The sequence below is a fragment of the Pristis pectinata genome, chromosome 5 (assembly GCF_009764475.1).
Source record: "Pristis pectinata isolate sPriPec2 chromosome 5, sPriPec2.1.pri, whole genome shotgun sequence".
Lineage (NCBI taxonomy): Eukaryota > Metazoa > Chordata > Chondrichthyes > Rhinopristiformes > Pristidae > Pristis > Pristis pectinata.
This window is the reverse complement of record NC_067409.1, coordinates 88,048,723-88,065,257: the sequence shown is the minus strand read 5'-3', so window position 1 is coordinate 88,065,257 and position 16,535 is coordinate 88,048,723. Positions and strand designations below refer to the sequence as shown.

Genomic DNA, 16,535 nt, shown 5'->3' with positions numbered 1-16,535 from the left:
TACACAATTTTTACAAGAAAGAACACAATTAGAACAAAAAAAAAGTCCACTTTAGTGCAAAGTGGTCATAGTGTTGCTAAACTACAGTGATTAGGGTTGTGCCAGTTGGTTCAAGAACTAAGTAGTTGAAGGGAAGTAGCTGCTCTTGAACCTGTGGTAGGGACTTCAGGCTTCTTTATCTCCTTCCTGATGGTAGCTGTGAAAACATGGCATGGCCCAGATGGTGGGGATCTTTGATGAAGGATGTTGCCTTCTTGAGGCAGTGCCTCCTGCAGATACTACCAATAGTGGGGAGAGACGTGCCCATGATGTTTTGGGCAGAGGCCACTACTCTTTGCAGCTTCTTATGTTCCTGTGCATTCGAATTGCCGCACCAGACCATGATGTAACCAGTCAAGATACTTTCAACAGTACATCTGTAGACGTTTGTTAGAGTATTCAGTGACAAGTTGAACCTCCTGAGAAAGTAAAGACGCTGGGGCACTTTCCTTGTGATTGCATCTGTGTGCAGGGCCCAGGACAGGTCATCCAATACATAAACACCCAGGAATTTAAAGCTGCTGACTCTCTCCACTGCTGATCCCCCAATGTAGACTGGTGCATGTTCACCCTCCTTCCCCTTCCTGAAGTCAACAATCAGCTCTTTAGTTTTGCTGACATTGAGTGAGAGGTTGTTGTTGCAGCACCACTCAATCAGGTGTCCTATCTTGCTTCGGTAAGCTGACTGTGATTCGTGCAACAACAGTGGTGTCTTCGCCGAATTTGTATATGGCCTTGGAGCTGTGCTTAGCCACACAGTCATGGGTTTATAGCGAGTAGAGCAGGGGACTAAACACGCAACCTTGAGGTGCACCTGTGTTGGTGATCAGCGAGGAAGAGATGTTGTTACCAATCCTCACTGATTGAGGTCTGCTGATGAGGAAGCTGAGGATCCAGTTACAGAGGGAGGTACAGAGGCCCAGGCCTCGAAGCTTGAAGATTGGTTTGTATGGGATGATTGTGTTGATCTGCTGTAGTCGATGAACAGCAGCCAAACGTACAGGTTCCTGTTGTCCAGATGGTCCAGAGCAGAGCAAAGAGACAGAGATGGTAATGTGAATTACTGTTTTACAGAAAATGCCACAGTATCCACAGAAGGCTGGACCAGCCAGTGTTTAACATCACCCCAAAAAGTAAGGCTCCTCCAACAGGGCAACATTCTCTCAGCACTATGTTAGAGTCTCAGCCCAGATCACCTGCTCGAGTCCCTGGAATGGGGGTTTGAAGGCACAACCCTTGGCTTAGAGATAAGAATCCTACTGATTGATCAGACTGTTCAAGCAACTCTGAACAAAAGCCAAAAGCACCTCCCACATTTTATTCACAAACCTCTACAGTGCTTTGTGAACATTGACTCCCTGACTAGTGTGGAGAAGCCTCAGATCTTTATTTAGACTTTCTAAATAAGCAAGTTTTGAGGATACCATAAAGTGGCCCACCAGATGGGTCATCCAGAGAATGGGTGCTCAAATCTCAAGAGTTTGAGAAATTGAGCTTAATTTTGAAAATATGCACAACTTCTTTCCTACAATTATCAAGTTCTTGAACCAGCCTGCACTAGACTAATCCTACCTTAGCAACAAAGCACTACAGACCATCCCTTGCACTACCATGGACTTGTCTCTGTGGTTTTTTTTACACTCATGTCTTGTTTTGCGCAATCTTTTTTTCATCACTGTCTTGTATAACTTGGGTATAATTTATGTTCGGTGTGTTGTCTGAATCCACGTGCCTGTGACAGTGCTGCAAACAAGTTTTTCATTGTACCTGTCCACACCGTACACGTGCATATAACAATAAACTTGACTTGACAAAATCTATTACCAATGAGACCAACCATGAAAGCATTGGATAGCCATAAAATCCACTGTTTCATTAACATCCTTCAAGGAAGAAAGCTTGCTGCCCCTAACAACAATTGCCAAGAAGTCACTTCAGTGCTGTACAAATGTGGCTGACTCTCAACTCTCCTCTGAAATGGTTGAGCAATCACTCAGTTGTATCAAACCACTTCAAAGAAGAAATCCCACCATTAACTTCTCAATCAAACTACAGTACCCACAATGACCTTCTCCCAGACAGGAAGATGTATAAAGTTACACTGAGAAGTAAAGGGATATCTTTACTCGTGAAAGTGAAAGCAGTGCATAGTTACTTATCAGTCTGACTTTCAGATAAATTACAACTGACTGCACAATGGGATTTGGATCCAGTGACTGGAAACATTCTCTTGATTTCATCTCACAGCCTCCTGCCTCCAACTGCTCGCACCGCAGGGAGCCCAGAAAAACCCTGATCAACGGGAATCCTCCATCCATCGCCATTAGGAAATAGAGACTTTATTCTCCCAAAGCAACTTTTTATTCTCATCTTCAATGAATAACAACATTCAAGAACATTAAAAAAAATCAGAGTGCCTCTTGTTTTTATTTCCAGGCTGGTTTGCACAGCAGTTTAATTGTAATTTTTGGAGTCTCCATTTAATCTAAGATGGTTGTTCAGCCCATGTAGAACATGGACACAGAGGAATTCGGAACAGGAGGCGGCTATTTGGCTCTTCGAGCTTGCTCTACTATTCACTAAGAACCTAGTTGATCTGATTGTAACCTCAAATATTCATCCTCACCCACCCCAACTAATCATTCACCCCACTACTTATCAAGAATATGCTTATCACTGCCTTAAAAATTATTCCAAGACTATTTCCATTGCCCTTTGAAGAGAGTTTCAAAGACTCGCAACCCTCAGAGAAAAATCTCACTCTCTTTTAATTAAACTGTGACTGCTGGTTCTGGATTCCCTCCCCCAAGAGGAAAAATCCTCCCCATATCTACTCTTATCAACACCCCTCAGGATAATATATGCCTTAATCAAGCTCCCTCCTACTTCTCCAAATCCTAGGGATTCACTCCTTTTCTACCAAACCTTTCCTCATAAGCCTACACACCCACTCCAGGTATCTGTATAGTAAACCTCTGAACTACTTCCAATGCATTTGCATCCTTCCTTAATTAAGGACACCAATATTGTGCTTCTGATATGGTCTCACCAATTCCCTACATAACTGAAGCACAATCCTCCTCATAATAAACAATATTATTTTACCTTTCCTAATTATTTGCTGTACCTGCATTGTCATCTTTTGAACCAGGACACCCAGATCCCTCTGCAGCTCTTAGCTCTGCAATCTCTCACCATTTAGATTATATTCTTTTGATTTCTCTTTCCTGCCAAAATAGAAAATTTCAGATTTTCTCACATTATACTCCACTTGCCAGATCATTTGCTCACTCACTTAACCTAACCATATCCCCTTGTAGCCACTCTTTTGTTTTCACTAGTGGGAGAATCTTGCCAACCAGGAAAGGACGCATTTCTGCCCACTCTCTGGTTTTGGTTAGCCAGCCAGTCTTCCACCCATGCCAATACAATGACCTTTTGTTTTCAGCAATAGCTTTGATGCAACATATTATCAGATGGCTTCTGGAAATGCAAGTATATCAAATCCTTCAGTTCCCTTACATACCTAGAACACATTACTTCAAGGTACTCCAATAGATTGGTTAAACATGATCTTGTTTTGACAAAACCATGTTGGCTTTGCCCAATTCCTTTAATTTTTCTAGTTGCCCTGCTATAACCTAGGACTGCAGATGCTGGATTCTAGATGAAAAACACTATGACGCTGGAGGAACTCAGCAGGTCAGGTAGCATCCGTGGAGAAAAGCAGGCAGTCAACATTTCAGATCAGGACCCTTCTTCAGGACTAAAGATAGGAAAAGGGGAAGCCCACTATATAGGAGGGAAAAACAGAGCAGTGATAGGTGGACAAAAGACGGGAGGTGGGGTGGGCACAAGGTAGTGATAGGTAGATGCAGGTAAGAGATAGTGATAGGCAGGTACAGGAGATGAGGGGAGAGCAGATCCACTGGGGATGGGTCAAAGGTAAGGGGGGGGGTTAGAAAAAAAAAGAGAGGCTAAGAAGGGGAAGAAAAGAGGCACGGTTGGGGGAGAATTACTTAAAGTGTGAGAATTCAATGTTCATGCCGTTAGGCTGCAAGGTTCCAAGATGGAAAATGAGGTGCTGTTCCTCCAGTTTGTGCTTGGAATTCTCCTGGCAGTGGAGAAGACCAAGGATTGACATATCTGTGACGGAGTGGGAAGGAGAGTTGAAGTGAATAGCAACGGGAAAATGCAGGATCGCGGTTACGGACGGAGAGCAGGTGTTCTGCAAAACGCTCACCTAGTCTGCGTTTGGTCTCACCAATGTAGGGGAGGCCACACTTAGAGCACTGAATGCAGTAGGTGATATTAAGGGAGGTGCAGGTAAATCTCTGCCTCACCTGAAACTTCTAACATTTTCCCAATGACAGAGGTTAAACTTACTGGCTCATAGTTCCCTGCTTTCTGTCTCCCTCCTTTTTTGGATAATAGGGTGTCATTTGCTTTTTTCCAATCTAATGGAACCATCCCCAAACCTAAAGAATTTTGGAAAAGTAAAGCATCATCTATTTCACTAGCCACAAGATCCTGGGAAAAAGTCCATCAAAAAAGTCCTCAGTCCTCAGCTCCAGCTTTTGCTCAATAACTCTTCCCTGGTGACTGCAATTTTCCTGAATTCCTCTCTTTCATTCAATTCCTGATTTACAGCTATTTCCAGGATGTTATTTGTATCCTTCATACAGTGAAGACTGATGCAAGTTCATCTGTCATCTCACATTTTTCTATTATTAATTCTCCAAACTCACATTCTATAGGACCAATGCACGCTTTATCTTCCTTTTTTTAAAAAAAATCTGCAGAAATTCTTACCCATCAGTTTTTACATTTCTGATTAGCTTTCTCATACTGTAATTTTTCCTTATTAATTTTTTTAAATCTTTTTTTGCTGTTTGCTATACACTGTCCAATCATCTTTACATGAGGCAGGTCAGAAAGGTGACTGGAGGAATACAATTCATATTTGGATAGAATTCATAAAGGTCTGCATCATTTAAGATGCTACACACCATTCATAAAGTAACATGTATTAATGGAAACTATACATGAGGATTAAAATCGCCATTCAGTCCATGTACAGGTAGCTCCTTCTCAAAAGGAAAATCAAACCTAATTCTGCTGCTTTGCTCCATCTTTCTCTGCTCCTAATACTTATCTCGTTTTTCCTCAGATACATTTACTCCTGGAGGGACTGTGTCATCCTGCAAAGACTAATTTGCTAAATTACTTCCCTAGAGCTTTGGATGACTGGGCAGTAATGTAATGACACTGAAGGCTTAATTACAAAACCTCTATACTATGCATCAGACTAAAATATCTGGCACCATGTTACCAGCTGTCTAACCCCTTTCTGATCTGCCATTCTCTTACTTTTCACTCAGAGGAAGATTCAACTAAACTGCTGATTTGCCATTGCCTGTTGCATAGTTATCTACACCCATTATCTCTTCCCTGTAATGTGCCATCCATAGTCCTGGGGCAATACTGTACTGTTTCTCTCCCCCCAAGAGATAAATGAAAGGATAGATTTCCCAGTAGCAGAATGGGAGAGGAACAACAGACATGACATTGCATTTAGCCACTGGCAGTTTCCCATTGGTTGGAGAAGCCAGAATACAGAAAGCAAAAGCCCACAGAGAAATTGGTTCCACAGCTCACTGGAAAACATTCATTGTGGTTTCATTTCTTTTTTTAAAAAATAGTTCTTGAAAAATTCAAATCGATATACCAGGTCTTTAATTGAGCCACAATAGGAGACATTGTGACAGGTGACAAACAACTCAAAGGGCTCAGCTTACAGACGAGTCTTAAAGGAGGCTCAAGAGGCAACGAGAGAAGACCCCAAAATCTTGACTGACAATGGTGATGTGACAATAATTATGGACGGGAAAGAGATTGGAACTGGAGGAAAAATGCAGAGTTCTCAAAGGGTCGATGGGCTGGAGGATGTCACGGAAGACTGAAAATGTGGAATGTAACTTTAGAATTAGGGATCTCTAGGCACCAGGTTACTCATGTGATTTAGGAATACAGACAGTAACAGGATGAGATCAAGTTTACCAAACAGAGAATAGCATCCCACTCAGGAAAAGTAAATACATAACATTGTGAGAGTCTCATCCAGTTCAGAGACAGATGAAAATGTTTTCATCTTCACTGCAGTTCAGTTTTACTCACAGCTACCCAACAATTCTTCATTGACACAAACTTACATTAACGGCTTTAGGAAGAGGGCTAACTTATGTTTCTGTTTATACTGTCATCGCCCTCTGGAAAAGATTATTGAAACATGTGGTGAGAATTAATTCTCTACAGTGTTTGTAAAAGGGAGTCAGACAAGTTCCTGAGCTGAGCCAATATGGCTTGCTATAGAGGGGGGAATGCCAGTCACCCAGTGTTTGGTTGATTGCCTTAGCAACCAGGAATTTGCCAACATGCTTTTGACCTGGTTACTGATATTCCGCGCCCCCCCCCCCCCACCCCCACACACACATTTTTTTGTGCATAGATAAGCACTGGGACACCACAGTACACAGATGTTTGATTTTCATATTGGATGGATTTAATGAACATTGATAGATCTTGCCTGACCTGCTCTGATGTTGAGAATAATGAAAAGTTCTGCAGCCATTTACAAATAAAAGTGGGAAGAATGAATTAAGATAATCTGATGGCCTTCCACATTTGTATCCATTCTTTGATCTGATAAAATACCCTTCAAATTAACCTCAATGGCTTTCAGTCATGAAGAAAGATGGGGAACAAACAAGTCAGTACTTCCAAGTTTTAATCCAGCACTCTGCCATTAAGTAGTGATTTAGGCAAGGGCAAAGTTGGCCTGCTGCTAAGGGTCAACTATTTAGAGTTAGTGGCTTTAGGAGAAGATGGCAGAAAACTAAGAATAAATAAAAAAAATCACATTGGATTTTTCACATCCTTATTAACAAGGTTAAATTAAAAGTCATAGTGCAGAAAGGAACTAGAAATATCCAGTTGTTTTATAAAAGCAGTATTTGACTGCATTATGGTACAAGCTCAATGTCAAGGTGAAGTTAATGAATGCAGATTCTAAACACTTTGTTGAGTCCAATTTTTCATTACACAGTCAACCGTGGGCTTCAGACATGCCTCCTGGCTGCATAAAGTGAATAAATTACCACAGTTCAAGAATATGAACTCATGGTGAGTGAAGTAGGAGTTGGTTTATTTTAAAATCATAATATTTAGAGGAAATGTTGCCATCCGGACTCCTTTGCAACATCAAATCATTGCAAAGAATTATCTTGCAAAATTATTCCTTGGCCATTTCTGAATATTTGTCTGTGAATAGCAAATTGCAGAGAGGGCGCAGTTTGACTGGATGAACTGCTGAGCCATCAGGTACATTACTAAACATATCACTAGGGAAGACCACAGCCCTCTACTGATATAGGGCAACAAAGAAGATAGTGCTCTGAATGCCAACAATCATCCTTTCAATCAAATTATAGAAATTTTAAAAATGGATAGTAAACAGAGGCAAAAAGTTTAAAACATATCAACAGAATGTTTCTATGACTTAACTTAAGACGATGCAAAAAGCCAACAGAATCTATCCAAACATTTTGATTCAAGTCAAGGGACTCCCTCGTTACTACAATTAAAGTCACAACTTAAGGATGTATTGTATACAATCACCTCTTAGTCACACCGAAACATGATTCAGAGCTCTTGCTCCTTTTTCTCTCACCTTATTGACTCAAGGCTAGTGTCAGCAGTGATGAATTATACACCTAAACAGTGCCACATCTTCCGTCCAGTAATAACTATTAAATATGTTCCCCAGCAAGAATGATCACAAAAAAAAGGAGGATCACGTACTTGATCAAATTAGTCATTCCTGCCTCAATGTTCTGCACAACTAATCAATGTATAACTGCACTGATAAGGTTAAATCTAGAAATATCAAACCAACTTTGAACAAACTGATTGTGGATTTATACATCGAGTTATTAATTGAAGGGCTATTGACCTTTGTAACAGCATAGCAGAAATAGGCTCTCTTTCAAGGAAATCACAATGAAGTGGAAATGCAAGGACAAAAGTATGCAGCAGAAAAATTTGGCATACAGTGATGCCTTGGCCCAGCTTTAATTTTCCAAGTGAATATTAAAACAGGATCTTTGAACCAATCAGTTCATGTTACTATCTTTGGTCCAAACAAGCAATATCCCAATCCCAAGGACCAATCCTGTCCCCTGATTTCTTTATTCATCTTTCCTTCAACCCTCTATCAAATCAATCCTTAAACACTGACATGACAGTTGACATAGTGCCATCTGATCAGGATATTATCACAATGCTTTTGGAAAGATCTTACTGTATGGAGATGGCAGCTATTTTTTCTTGCATTAACTACTTGTGAAGTGTACTCATTGTTGCAACTGGCTATAAACTGTAATGGCATGTCCTGAGGTCACGGAAGGCCCGATATTTTTCCTCTATTTCAATCATTAACTCTACCAGTACATTCCACAACCACTTTGTAAATAACGTTTCTCCACCCCATCCTAAATTCTCTCAAGTTTATCTTTTCACAACATCCCCTTGTTCTAGACTCTTTAATCACTGAACAGTTTTTAACTACTTCATTCCATCATTGCATCTCCTTTTTTCTAAAGATTTTTAAAAACTTTTTGATAATATTTTGGTTGTTGAACTTGGTCTGGCTGAGCAGAGTTTATCAAAATTATCATTTTTATTCAGTTTATCACAAGCTCTCTGATAACTAAAACTGACTTATTTTCATTCAAACCCAACTAATACCTGTTCCCATTGCAGAACTGTAACAAATATTTAAGAAATGTGACCAAACACAAACTCTTAAACCTGTTAGAAGTTAATCTGCTGACCTAACCTTTCTAGAATAGAGCATTCCAAGATTCCTAGTGCAAAGTTGTTTTGGAGTGATTTGTCAGCCTTTTTTTTATACAAACAAAATGAACAACAATGACTCCTTTTTCAATATGGGTTATCTGGATGCCAATGTAAGGAAAGTAATCCAGTCAGAGAGAACTGTGTAGTCTTTAATTAAAACAAGTTTTGTTCTAAAAACATACATGATACCTAGTAGCATGCCCTGCCGGGAAATGAGGCTAACTATTCATTGAATGAAGTCATATTTAAGTACTTAATGGAACCATTAAATTTCTACAATAAATTTCTTTTATACCATAAAATATTTTTTCACTGTGCTGCATAAAGGCGCAGCTTTGAACATGCTAGAATTGCATATTCTTAGCGTCATTCTTCTCTGATCTAGCAAGCATTATCTTTGACTAACAATATTAATCACAGTTTAGGACAGGTGCAGTTAAATCTACTCAAGAATATTTTGATAAACAATTACAGCATTCAACAAAATTCTTAGCTACCTTGCCTGTGCCAACATACATTTATACATTATTCCATACTGATAATGCCCAGAAAAATAGCTTTTTTTTTACAATAAAATGTTATAAAAATGTTTTTCCATACATTTAGCTTCTAAATTTGAACAGGGATAATAAAATCAATTGGTTTGGACCTGTGCAATGGCTTTGTCTTCTAATGAAGAGTGCCAAGAAATACTTTGACACCTGGAAAGATGCATTGTTTGTTTGGGGTGTGGCAAGCCCAAAGACATGTGGGTTGGCAGGTTAATTGGTTACAATACATTCCCCCTAACAGGTAGGTAATTGATGGAATCTGAGGGGAGTTCGTGGGAACATGAGAAGAATAGGTCACAACAAAAATTAGGGGTGGGGGAATGGGAATGCTCTGAGAGCTAGCATAGACTGGATGGGCCAATTGAGTTCCTTCAATGATATAAATAAATATGGAGAGTCAATGCATATATTTGCAAGATCAAGCTGCCACAGAGTTGTATTGTACTTGATGCCAAAGGTGTTGTCCACATTAGAACAAGTCTTCCACTGGAATGAACTTTATGTTTTTATATTTAAAGGGTACATGCCTACAGGTGGCTCCCAATGCTGGATGTCTTGGTGTGGAACCAGCTGAGATAGGTCTCTAAGTACTGCCGGAGGAGGCCTCATGTCCTTTTGTAAAGGCCTGCTTTGGCACAAGCGACCTGCATGTGGCCATAGATCGATTTTATGAAAATGCATCCAGACATACACTGCACATCTGAAAGTCTCATCACGCATTGAGTCAACTACACAGTACGTGGAAGAAAAACACAAATTTTGAAGTCAACATGATAAATTCCCGATCTCAAAAACAGAATAGTATATGATTGCAAAACACCATTGAATTTCTAGAACATGGTACCTTCAATTGCAAGGAAGGGAAATAACAGCAAAAGGAGATACAGGTGCACACACATTTTGTACCACTCTGCACACAAAATGTCAGAGCATCAGCATGTCACATTCCTTTGCCTCCTCATGTGGACACTCTCTACACTTTAGCCTTCACCATTCAAAATATCTGGTTTTACATCACGTTTAAATGGACTTGCCAAATATCACAATTCTTTAATCAAACAAGATCCACCCAATGATGAATGCAGGCTGCATATTCCTTGAAATCACCAATAATTCAAGAGCGAGGACAGAGTAAACATAGTCCCTTGAAATAAAAAGTGGGAGGGCAGAAAAATAAACACAATTTTTATATTGCACAACATTACTTCAGTAAAGCTCACCCCGTGATAAAAGTGTGGCTCAGTGACCCAACCTTTAGTAGACCACAACACACCACGAGTATCCTCCACGCACCATTCAAGAAATTAATCGTTGACCCAAGAAAGCAGTTTAAATTATACCACAACATTTTCATTCATTGACTTCCATTGTAAGTGTGCATAAAGGATTTTAAATGGAAAAATGTTGAAAGGTGCACTTGATTTTTATTTTAAACTTCATTCACATGGTATCAATAGAGATTACACTTTTTTTGTTTCAATCTGTTACTACAGGCAATAAGTACGTTGCAGTTTCTTCATTGGTAAAACTGACCACACAGACTGGTAAAAGTCTTCGGTTTGATTCCGAGACAACCTTCGGCTGCCACTTCACATGCACTTTTGATGAGACATTAAGTTGTTGCCTCTTATGAAGACACTAATTTGAAATATGGTGAAGTTTTCCCCATATCGTGGCAAGTATTTATCACTCAAGAAACATCTGGACATCATCACATAACAGATTAAGGATCAGTGGAATGCATAAATTGCTTGTTACGTCTCCTAGACTTCAAAACTTTTAATTTGGTGTAAAGCTTTTCAGGATATACTGAGATCATGAAAGGTGCTGAGTACACACCATTTCTTTCACTTAAATAGTCTGCATGGAAATGGTTAATTAGGATTGGACTAGGTGAGCAGTTGATACTTCTAGTTGTAAGTTCCTCATGCTGCAGGGGGAAAAATTGGTTAAGCTTCTACCTTCTGACCCAGTCTCCGCAGCACCCAAAACAGAGCTTTACACACAGACATATAAAGTGATATCTTAAAAAAAATAGGTAAATGGGTATGTTTAAGAAGCATTCTGGTGCAGGAAAGGGAGGTAGACAGGTTTAGGGAGAGAATTCAATAAATTAGGGCTAAATCAGGTGATATAACAGCCAATGGCGGAGTGATAGAAGTATTAAGGGGTCTACAAGAGACAGAATGGGTCTGAGCTAGGATGCTGACAGCTGTTCTGAAAAAGCTCTGGCTTGTGCAGGATACCAGCTGGAAAAAATACATTGTTCCTTCCAACCTTCACTATTGCAATGATGGTCAAGGATTTCAGCAGCAGATGGCCAAATGCAGGGATTTTTTTGGTCGATGATCCAAAGAGGAAGCTCACCTCAGTGTAAAATACTAAACTTGCTTTGGATTAATTCAGTCTCATACAGGGCAGGAGCTGAGCTGGGGAACAAACTTTGTGCTGGGATTGAAGACAAAGGCAATGGTTGGAGGAAATGTTGCCTTGTTTAAAGCAGGATGATAAAGAATTGGGACAAGTCAGTGCAGTAAATGGTGAGGTAATGTGGGTGTTCTCAGCTCACACCTAGAATCAGGCATTGTGTTTTTGCAATATCAGCAAAGAGCAGGGCATAAATAAGAAACAAGAGTGCTATGGTCCAAAGAGGAAACAACATGAACTCATGAAGAGAAGACATGAGGTGATGATCTGGCTTCAACTGCAGTAGGTACGAGTTGAATCAGGTGAGATTAAGTAAAGCTCCATCCAGTTGGACAGTGCCAGAGAGGAAGACATTTCAATCAGATTAAAGACAGGTATGGATTTGGTGGCAACAACACTTTGAAGAAAAGAATGATGTAGATGAAGTGGTGCTTTGCCAAATAAAACATCAAGACAAGGTACCTTGATGAAGGGTTGATAGTTGAGAGCTGGGAACTGATACCAACACCGGCCAATGTGGAGGCCAGAAGCAGTTGTCGTCAAGGGACCACCAAGTGGCCACTGTTGACAAGATAAACTTGGATAGGTATGAGGAAATAAGAAAGAAGTTGGGAGAACAAAAGAAGCATCATGCTGCTGCAGCAGTCAGCAGTTGCCACAGCTCCATCTTACAAAAGTCAGAACAATAAAATCTGACTTGTTCCAATCCATTTAAAATCAAAACAAGGCCTTGCAGGGTCATATCAGAAAGCAGTTCTTCACACAATGCACAGATCAAATGTTTTGCCAATTTAGTTTTGGTTCCACCTTGCAATTAATTTAAGTAATTTGCTGAACACCCACTCCCTTCCTAATTATTAAGGTGGAAATTAATAGGCTCACAGGAAACAGAGTAGGAAATTCAGCTCGTTAAGCATACTCCATCATTTAAACAGGCCTGGTTGAAGCACACCTCTATTCTATTTATCTGCTATATTCCACATCTCTTATAATTCTGTGTCCAACAAAATTCTACCAACATTAAACCCAGAAGTCTTATTTGATACCCACAGCTTTCCGGGAAACCATTCCAGACATCCTGCATCTCTCATGAAGTCACGTTTCCTGAGAGCAGCCTTGTATTAACTTTAGTTGATTAAATTGTCCCCTCCACATGGGGATAATTTCACTACTCCTGTGCCCTCGGAATATTTTCTATATTAAATCAATAAGGAGTGAGCTGCACAATTCATGCAGCCACTCTTCGAATGGAAGGGTTTTGATCTCTGACTTCCAAGAAACTCCTCGTCACCCCATTAAGTGTTATTGTATAATTAACAGCGTGCAAAAGTAGGGCAAGTTCATTCATGTTTTGATTCCTCACCTGAGGAAAAACTTGCCCTGATGCAAAATCCACCTGTAGTTTTTAAATTTGAGGAGGGTGTGACTGATCGTAAATCAAAACCCTGATTAATATCCCTCCCTTGCTAGTTTAACAATCTAGTCCCGATGAAGGGCCTCAACCCGAAACGTCGACTGGCTGTTTCCCTCTACAGATGTTGCCTGGCCCGATGTTCGTTTGTTTTTGCTCTAGTGTCCTAATTTAAACAACAGCTTGAGTCGGTCAGCAGTCAAAGCCAGGACCGGACAAGTAGCAAACAAACGAGCGACTGGAGAACTCAGTCTCTGCATGTGCGCATTTTTTGTTTGTTATTACCGAGGGACCAGCGAAATTCATTTCTGGCGAAAAGTCATCAATCCAAATTATTAGGATGCTGCCTGAACTGAGGAGTATTTTCTGATTATATTTCAGATTTCGAACACCTGCGGTATTTCACTTCTGGAGTACCTTCATTGGCCCGGATTACTGTTTAGCACAGGAAACAATGGCAGTTAAACCTGCTAACGTTTCCCCTGTTCTACACGTAACGCTGCCTCCAGATTCACACATGTGCAGTACGGGTTACAGCAATGTAAAATAGCAAGACAAACAAAAATGCAAATAAGCCACAGACTGCAGAGAAAAGAAACACCTCAAAGCACACAATTTTGAAAACTAGGCAAACCTCCCACATCCCCGTCGCCAACAGGGAGCTATCTACACACCTTGGAGTTAGAACTGAAAGTCAGGTTCCTGATATCACATCTTGCTTTGTGTTACGATGATACTTGAATAACCCAAAATATTAACCCAAAAGTTGAGAAGTAAAAGTACAACATCGTTCTGTACCCAAAACAAAACAATCCAAATTACAGAAAGGGGTGTTCACATCAGCAGCACTGTCTAGGAGGGAGGCAGGGGCGTAAAGATTGCAACACCTCGCGTTACTCTTCAGATACAAAGAGAACGTAGAAGACACAGGACAAGACCCAACAGACGGATCAAGCTGTCCCATACTCACAGCTACTCCTCACCGTCTCCGCACAGGCAGGTATACCAGTGCTCGTCCTGGGCACAGGGGGGCGGGCGCGGCTCGGCGCCCCATGGGACCCCATTGGTCCGTGCGTCTTGTCCCGGTCCCGGAAATCTGGCGCTCATTGGCGGAAGCGGCCATCAATCAGACTCGGTAATTGATACAAATGATCTTCGCATTACAGTCACTTTCACGACGCGGAGCTGCCATTGCCCTTAAATGGGAGATTCCCGGAGAACGGGATTCCCAGAACAGACTCGCGTATTTACTGTATGCAAGGTCCAATCGCATGCACGCTTCCGTGGCGTGAGGAACTGTATTGCAGTGCTGTGTGTCTGCTTAGGAGTGCGTGTGTTTGTCTGGTCTGCCTTCTTGCATTGATGTGTCTAACTGGCTGTGGCTGGCCGTGTCAATGCCTTCTCTGTAGTTGTGAGCGTATGTGGTTGGCAGTAGGTAGGTGTTCGTGTGGTTGTCTGGCTGTGGGTGCGTATACTCTACCTACATCCACCGGATGCATGTTTGTTTTGCGCTCTCTCTTAAACAGGTTTATGTGGCGTGTTTAGGTGGATCTGTGTGGCAGATTGTGTTTCTGTGGATACATGTTGAGTACCTGATATGTGTGCTTTACACTAACGTCGGATATGCACCAGATACAAATATCATGGGGTTATACCAGCGATTCAAGTATTAGAATGTTTTGTTTTGGACGAATCCCCTGCGCATAATATCCCATTATGTGAACTACTCGTTACAAACAGTAAGTCTGACCTATCACTTAATTCTATAGCTGTTGCAAACGTTTATTCGATTTCCAAATATTTCTTTTAGTTTATTTTCTGGTCCTCAACCTGAGGCTGAGATTTGAATCTCTTTCGGGTGGAGAATTGATGATCATTTGTTCCAGATTCCAGCATCTACAGTCTCTTGTGTCTGCATTGACCACCTTTGCAGTTCTTACTGAGCTTGCATCCTGGCCTCCTGCCCCATAGCCACCCAGGGGACTTGGTAAGAGTTAGAGGGAACTAATTTGACAGTTCTTTCAAAATGCTGAAAGGCCTTCATGGAATTGTGGAAAATTCTGGCACTGGGGACTATTTGTGTATCGTGGCTACCAGAGATCTTGCTGCTGGTTACAGTGCAGGACTGGTGCAGCTGAATTGCCAAGCACAGAGACATGGCACCTGGCAATGACCTCTGATCGAATCTTGTAATCCACATTAAGTTGCAAAAATGTTATCAATTTCTCATTTCTTCCCTCTCCCCTTTATGCTCATAGATGAGCTGATGATGCCCTTCCTCATAGATTCTGACCCGCTGCCAGCTGGAAGCACAGCACTGTACAACTTCCAGCAGGTCTGGGCCCATGATATCCCACAGAACCAAGTGCAACTCGGTTGGAAGCCATTGCTTTTGGAAGTTTTGTTCCTCTGGAAGAAGCAGATAAACCTAGCCAACTCATCCAAGGTTAATGAATGCTTTCACTTGTTGTTTTCTAACACATTTGAGATAGAAGATAGGAGGTTTGAAGAGGTAGTGCCTTGAGATCATACAGCTCAGTACATTAGGATTTGCAGATCATTTGTCAGACTGCAAATCCTTGACTGAGCAATCCTATTTCTTACAGTTGCTCACTGCAGACTTCTGCTGTGGAGAAGCCCAAGCATGGCACAATTTGTTCCAGGGAATAGACTCTGAAATGGATCCATTTTGGAGAACTCTGACACTTGCTATCTCTTCACTTCATTGTATTGTACAGCACAGAAATGGACACTTTCAGCCCACCTCACCATACCAACCATGATGCCCATTTATGCCAAACACATTTGCCTGCATTAGGCCTCTATCTTTCATTGCCTTCCTGATCCAAGTACCTGTCCAAATGCCTTTTAAATATTATAACTTGCTTCTGCCTCTATCACATCCTCTGAATATTCTGCATGCTATTCCAGAATTGCTCTCTTAAATTCTGAATACTTTGAGATGAGGAACCTCACGTTTGCCTTGACTGCTTCTCACCTATTCGCCAGGGAACTGAAGAGGTCGTACAGTTCTCAGACTTGCACAATCCTTTACAAGTTCCTTAATGTTTCTGGGGTCAGCAGTTTCATGTTCAACTTTTATTTCCACTGTTGTTTGGGTCAACAAGAAGTCTATCCTGGAGTGAACTGACCCAGTTGGTCTCAACCAGTTGTATTTGTGTTGCTCCAGC

At 41.0% G+C, this 16,535-nt stretch overlaps 1 protein-coding gene across 3 annotated transcripts in view; it reads right to left on the bottom strand.

The window, feature by feature from the left end:
- Positions 1–14,465, bottom strand: part of LOC127570395 (tubulin polymerization-promoting protein) — a 35,677-nt gene extending 21,212 nt beyond the window's left edge. Inside the window, exon 1 of one of the 3 annotated variants that reach the window (XR_007956359.1) lies at positions 14,315–14,362. The gene's annotated coding sequence lies outside the window, so the exon portion shown is untranslated. Of the gene's footprint in view, positions 1–14,018 lie in introns of all 3 variants that reach the window. The other 2 variants (XM_052015940.1, XM_052015939.1) reach the window with 2 other exon arrangements.
- Between the last annotated feature and the right edge of the window lie 2,070 nt (positions 14,466–16,535).